The sequence below is a fragment of the Orcinus orca genome, chromosome 12 (genome assembly GCF_937001465.1).
Source record: "Orcinus orca chromosome 12, mOrcOrc1.1, whole genome shotgun sequence".
Taxonomy (NCBI): domain Eukaryota; kingdom Metazoa; phylum Chordata; class Mammalia; order Artiodactyla; family Delphinidae; genus Orcinus; species Orcinus orca.
In genome coordinates this window covers 81,608,934-81,615,844 of record NC_064570.1, presented here as the reverse complement: position 1 = coordinate 81,615,844, position 6,911 = coordinate 81,608,934, and the positions used below count along the sequence as shown (strand labels likewise).

General features: G+C 41.6%; 1 long non-coding RNA gene across 1 annotated transcript; it reads right to left on the bottom strand.

Moving 5' to 3' along the window:
* Window positions 1–370: 370 nt before the first annotated feature.
* On the bottom strand, window positions 371–4,741 carry LOC117201453 (uncharacterized). The gene is made up of 3 exons (XR_004483471.2): window positions 4,538–4,741; window positions 2,337–2,395; window positions 371–2,246 (listed from the first exon to the last, which is right to left on the bottom strand). It is a non-coding gene; the product is annotated as an uncharacterized LOC117201453 (long non-coding RNA).
* Window positions 4,742–6,911: the final 2,170 nt, after the last annotated feature.

Sequence of the window (6,911 nt, the reverse complement as noted above, 5' to 3'; positions counted from 1 at the left end):
CCAGACACTGGGCTGGATGCTTCACATACCTTAGGTTATTTAACAGTCTAGTTACATAGGAAATTTTTTAAGTTGTGGAAGTTATCTTTTTCTAAGCCAGCATAACACTTTTTAAAATTTTTATTTTATTGAAGTACACTTGATTTACAATGTTGTGTTAATTTGTGCTGTACAGCAAAGTGATTCAGTTATACATATATATATTCTTTTTCATATTCTTTTCCATTATGGTTTATCACAGGATATTGAATACAGTTCCCTGTGTTATACGGTAGGACATGCTGTTTATCCATTCTATATATACTAGTTTGCATCTGCTGTTACCAAACTCCCAATCCATTCCTCCCCTGCCCTTGGCAACCACAGTCTGTTCTCTATGTTTGAGTCTGTTTTTCTTTCATAGATAAGTTCATTTATGTCACATTTTACTTTATTTTTTTAACTTAATTATTTTTATTTTATTTATTTTTGGCTGTATTGGGTCTTCATTGCTGCATGCAGGCTTTCTCTAGTTGCAGTGAGTAGGGGCTACTCTTAGTTGCGGTGTGCAAGTTTCTCATTGCAGTGGCTTCTCTTGTTGCAGAGCACAGGCTCTAGGCATGCGGGCTTCAGTAGTTGTGGCTCATGGGTTCAGTAGTTGTGGCTCGTGGGCTCTCGAGCACAGGCTCAGTGGTTGTGGCACACGGGCTTAGTTGCTCTGCGGCGTGTGGGATCTTCCCGGACCAGGGCTGAAACCCGTGTCCCCTGCATAGGCAGGATGATTCTTAACCACTGCACCACCAGGGAAACCCCTGTGTCAAATTTTAGATTCCACATATAAGTGATATCATATGATATTTGTTTTTCTCTGTCTAGCTCACTTCACTTAGTATGATCATCTCTAAGTCCATCCATGCTGCTGCAAATGGCATTATTTCATTCTTTTTTATGGCTCAGTAATATTCCATTGTGTATATACCCCACATCTTCTTTGTCCATTTATCTGTCAATGGACACTTAGGTTGCTTCCATGTCTTGGCTATTATAAAAGTGCTGCTATGAACACTGGGGTGCATGTATCATTTTGAATTAGAGTTTTGTCTGGATATATGCCCAGGAGTGGGATTACTGGATCATATGCAAGCCAGCATAACTCTTGACTACTCATACATTCATAATGCAGAGATCATTTGCTCTGCCCTATGTTTCTGTTGCACAAGATTTTCTCTTTTTTAAGTCCTATTTCTTTTTTCCGGTACGCGGGCCTCTCACCGCTGCGGCCTCTCCCGTTGCGGAGCACAGGCTCCGGACGCGCAGGCTCAGCGGCCATGGCTCATGGACCCAGCCACTCTGCGGCATGTGGGATCCTCCCGGACCGGGGCACGAACCCGTGTCCCCTGCGTTGGCAGGCGGACTCTCAACCACTGTGTCACCAGGGAAGCCCTAAGTCCTATTTCTTGAATAACCAGCTGCCTCAGGCTTGGTGTGGTCTCTGAAGGACTAGGCTAGTACGTCGACTCACTTTTCAAAATATTTCCAGTACAGGTCACTCCTTCAGCGTCCCAGGTGCCTAATGAGTCGTGCTCCTCTCACAGCCAACCAGACAGGATATCAAAGTCTCCTTTATCTCTCTGGATGGATACAGAGCCATTAAGCTTAAACATGCCCTTTGCCAACAGACTTGAATGTGGGGTTTAGTTATTAACTTGGTGAGCTTCCACCCAGCTAACTATTCTAGGAAATAATTTGGTGAGTCAGGTGTTTTTATATTCATATTTCAGCAAACCAGTAGTCTTTCCTGAGCACTGTGGCTGCAGGCTGAATGTCCCAGGAAGCTGTCCATCTCGACACAAGCTCTGTGGCTAACAGACAGAAAGGTGCATTGTCAACAGAATTAGTTTTGTTTTCTTTTAAACAACATTGCCTTCTTTGTGATAAAAGGTCAGTAAGCATTTGTTCACCTCAGCTTTAATGAGGCTGTGAGCTGTTACCATAAAGCACGGAGCAGCATCTTAACTTAGGGAGTGTGGAAGTGGGGATGGGAAGTGAGAGTCTATGATTCAGTGGGATGGAAACCTGAGAAGTTCCTCCTCTGCCTGGAAGAAAGGCCGCACTGGGAGCATCTGCCTTTCTTCCCACTCCGAGCAAAGACTAGACTCCCTGGTACGTTTTCCTTATGGCAGCATATGGTGTGACAGTGCCAAGGGAGACAGCTCCAGGGACACCTCTTCCTTCAGCCAGACACAACACCTGATCCAGAGGAAGAGCTGTAGGGAGGAAGGAGGAAAGGGTGTGAGGGGGCACAGCAGACTGGGCACCTTCCCTTTGTCATCAGAGCAAATGCAATCAGTGCTCACCTGCTCGGGACCTGAGGATGCTCGTAATTCGTACAACACCATAAACAGGACTTAACTTCCTAAATGTAAAGACATAAGGGAAGTTTAATCGTCTGTATGAAAAAGTTCTCCTGAAATAAAATGAGTTGATTTTGTATTCAATACTTCCTGGGCAGTAGGTGCTGAACCAAGCACCATGCCTACTTTTGCTACCAACAAAGCTCATGACAAGTCCAGAAAGTTGCCATTGTTTCACCACTTCACAGATGAAGAACTGGGGCCAGTAACTTGCCCAGAGTTCCATAGCTGAGCCAACATTTAAAGCAAAGTTTTGTTTGTTTCTAAGACCCAGAACTATTGACATGTATATTATATTGCCTGTATAATAACTGATTAAATAAAACTAACATGACTAGCATGTATCCTGCATATCTAAGCTTACAATGAATTTGTATTATATATATAATAACTTATTTTGATATAAGAATTTTACCATTAAAAAAATCACAAAATGATGTTTCAAAGTAAACGTTCTACGACAATGAGAAACAACACTGACAAAACATGGGTAAAATTCATAATATAGGCAGCATCAAGATTCAGTTCAAAAAAAGCTTTACAGACAAGCAAAAGCTAAAAGAGTTCAGCACCACCAAAGCAGCTCTACAACAAGTGTTAAAGGAACTTCTCTAGGTGAAAAAGAAAAGGCTACAACTAGAAACAAGGAAATTACAAAGTGAAAAAGCTCACCGGTAAAGGCAAACATAGAGTAAAGGTAGGAAATCATCCACACACAAAGCTAGTAGAGAGGTGAAAAGACATAAGTAGTAAAATCATCTGTATCCACCATAAGCAGTTAAAGGATACACAAAACAGTGAGATGTACAATATGATATCAAAAACAGTAATTGTGAGGGAAGGAGAGTACAAATGCAGGGTTTTTTAAATGCATTTGAAATTAAGAGATGCAACTTAAAACAATCACGTATACATATGGACGGCAATACAAAAACCTCATGGTAACCACAAACCAAACAGTGAAAGTCACAAAGGAAAAAAAAAGGGTTCAGATTTGACAAAGATGGGTTGTGAAGTCTCAGGCATTCTTTGTACTTCTCTCTCTATTTTTATATAGGTGTGAAATATTTTACATGGAAATATATTTATAAAAGACAGATCACTACCCGTCTGGCAGAACTTCTGGCCATTATTTTCACCTTGATGATGCCCTGGGTGACCATGTGCCTGGGCTCACAGGCATTACCAAAAATAATAAAAAGAAAAGCTCTGAGCTAAAAGCCTATCTTAAATAAATTTTTCTGGGAAAATATGAAAAGACTCTATGGCCAGATTATTTTAGTGATAAATTCTTCTAAAATCCCATGTGATAGAATATACTTTTTTTAAAAAGGCTTCTAAATTTATTTTACAAATTTAGTAGAAACCTGACACCCATAAATGACAAATGCAAAGGAAAGGAGGGAAGGGCACAGAGGAAGAAGGGAGATGGTAAGAGAGAGAAAAAAAGAGAAAAAATTCAACACAATATCCTTTATCAATACAGATGGAAAAAACATTAAATAAAATTCTGCCAAATGAAACTCAAAAATATATTAAAAGAAAAATCAAGCCCCACCAAGGAAATTTTACCCTCATGGAGTGGAAGGAAAGTTGAACATAGGTGGCTAGACATACAACACATGGCATCTATAGGTCAAAGGAGAAAACTTAAATAGATATCAAAAGGGTACCTAATAAATCTAACACCAGGTCTTGATTTTTTAAACACCCACAGCAAACTAAGAGGAGTAGACGGATATTTCTCAAATTTGATAAAAAAATATTTTCTTTGTATTAGTTAAGGTAGAACTATTGGCTGGAACAGATAAACCCTGAAATCTCTGCAGTTTAATAAAATATGTTTATTCCTAGGAGGTCCAGCCAGTGGCAGTGTCAAGGAGGTGAGGAGAGTGTGGCCTAAGGAGGGTAACGTGTGATGGACTGTCCACATGGTCACTAAGGGCCTCTGTCACGTTTAGTACGTGACCTCTAAGGCTACCTTGAGAACTGACATCTAACCAGCAGACAGGGAGAGGGAGAAAATCACACATGGGAAACTTTTGATATGGGTTGGATCAGGAAGTGGTACCATCACTTCCACTAATATCCTGCTAATAGAACGTAGTCACATGGTTGCTTCTACTATGGAAATGGTGCCTCACCTGAGTCTATCCTCCTGGGCATCACATAGTCTTCCACTGCTCTTCCCACACAGACTATTTACCCATTCACAAGAGAAACAGTCCAAAATCCCATTCAGTCACTGTATCCAACTCAGGATCAAGGATCTCCAAGTAATGGTCTTCTCCGTCTGGTAAGGATGTTGCCTAAGAGTCCAGACACCTATGAACAAAAATGATAAATTATCTTCCTGTCTTCCTCCCCTAGATACACACACACACACAGACACATCGCTACATAAAACAGGGGTCCTGCTTCTTAGATACAACCAATTTTGTCTTTCATTCTCATCCTATTGTTTTGGTTCTTTCACCATTATAAAGGAATCTTCCTGCTGAGAAGAACAAAGAACAAACAAACGCAAAGCTCATGTCTAAACAACAACTGGATCTTTACTGGGTGACAAGTGGTAACTTTTATCTCTGGAAAAGCCGCCTAAAGCAGCATTATTTAAACACTCCCCCTGACTCTATTTGCCCCAGGCATGCTTTTGCTCCTTCTGCCAGTATTATTTCCACCCCTGATTCAGACTTTAGAAGTCTTGCTGAGAAATCTGTGCTTGACCCTAGAGAGCTACCAAAGAATTTTAATCGCAAGCTTGATAGCAATGAAATTTGCATTTAGAAAAGTCACTGGGGGATGTGGAGCATGGCTTGAAGGGACATCAACTCAAAGCTGCAGACATTCAGAGTAAACTGAAAACAAGAAAAAGAAAAAGAGATAGAAGAAGGAAAAGAAGAAGGGCCAGTTGGGGGCCTTGTGATTATCAGTGAAATAAATACAGTTTTAGACAAATGACTCAAGGGACCTTGAACACATCAGCTCAGGAATGTCAAAGCTCTTTTATTTGCCTTGTGGAGATAAAGGAGAAGATGGGCTAAATAACAGTATCTTCACCAAATTTAAAAATCATCAATTAGGGCTTCCCTGGTGGCGCAGTGGTTGAGAATCCACCTGCCGATGCAGAGGACACGGGTTCGTGCCCCGGTCCGGGAAGATCCCACATGCCGCGGAGCGGCTGGGCCCGTGAGCCATGGCCGCTGAGCCTGCATGTCCAGAGCCTGTGCTCCACCACGGGAGAGGCCACAACAGTGAGAGGCCTGCGTACTGCAAAAAAAAAAAAATCAATTAAAAATTTTATGCTCTCTGCCTACATGTAAGAAAGGCAGACTATTCATTTGTTTACAAAGGATTCATCAGCTGATTTCAAGCAGGACTACATTTATTGCCCTAGCATTGTGCTGTGTCTAGCAAATCTAAAAATAAAATATTAACTCTTTAAGGATTAGAAATAGGTAAGTTCTATTTCAAATTTTTTCAGAGGCCCAGAATTTTAAATTAAATATTATCTTAGTATGCTTTCTTAATGAGTTGTTTCATGAATGAGATAAAGTATGTGATAGCATAGATAAACTATGTGAAAGCACAACATGGGACTTCCCTGGTGATCCAGTGGTTAAGACTCCACGCTTCCAATGCAGGGGGCACGGGTTCAATCCCTCGTCAGGGAAGTAAGATCCCGCATGCTGTGGGGAGTGGCCAAAAAACTAAAAACAAATTTTTTTTTAATTTTTAAAAATTAAGAAAAAAAAGCACAACATTCACTGAAGCCTGCTTTGTGCAAGTCACCATGCCAGAGAGAAAGAAGAACAAGACGTGTTCTGTATCTTAAAGAAACTTTTTAAGTCAGGTAAAACTCAATGGAAGATTAATATCTTCCTGTGCCAGGACACTACATATGAAGTGTTTGTGATTACCCAAAAATTCAGATTCCAAAGTGAGGGCCTGTAAATCATGGAGCAGATCAAAATAGGTCCCACATCTAACTATTAATTGCTCTCCTGCTTAATGAAATATCCCGAGAAAACATCAAAGGCATAACAAAAGGAATGGAAGCACCAAGCTGAATAGAGCTGACAAGTCTACTTCTGCAGGAGAAACGCAGAACAATGGAGAATGTGATATTAGTGTCCTGCTCACAATACGAAGAGATCACCCAGGGCCAGGCTGGTTACGTGGCTTGTCCAGATTCACACCATTAGTGACAGCACAAGAGTTGGAATCCAGTTTTCCAGATTGCTAGTGCAATAATAGTCTTCCCATCTTACCATATCAAGAGGTGGAAGAACAGTCCTCCCTGGACAAAGCTAAATAGTAAATATTTTCTGCATTAAGACACAGGCTGGGCTTCCCTGGTGGTGCAGTGGTTGAGAGTCCGCCTGCTGATGCAGGGGACACGGGTTCGTGCCCCGGTCCGGGAAGATCCCACATGCCGTGGAGCGGCTGGGCCCGCGAGCCATGGCCGCTGAGCCTGCGTGTCCGGAGCCTGTGCTCCGCAACGGGAGAGGCCACAAC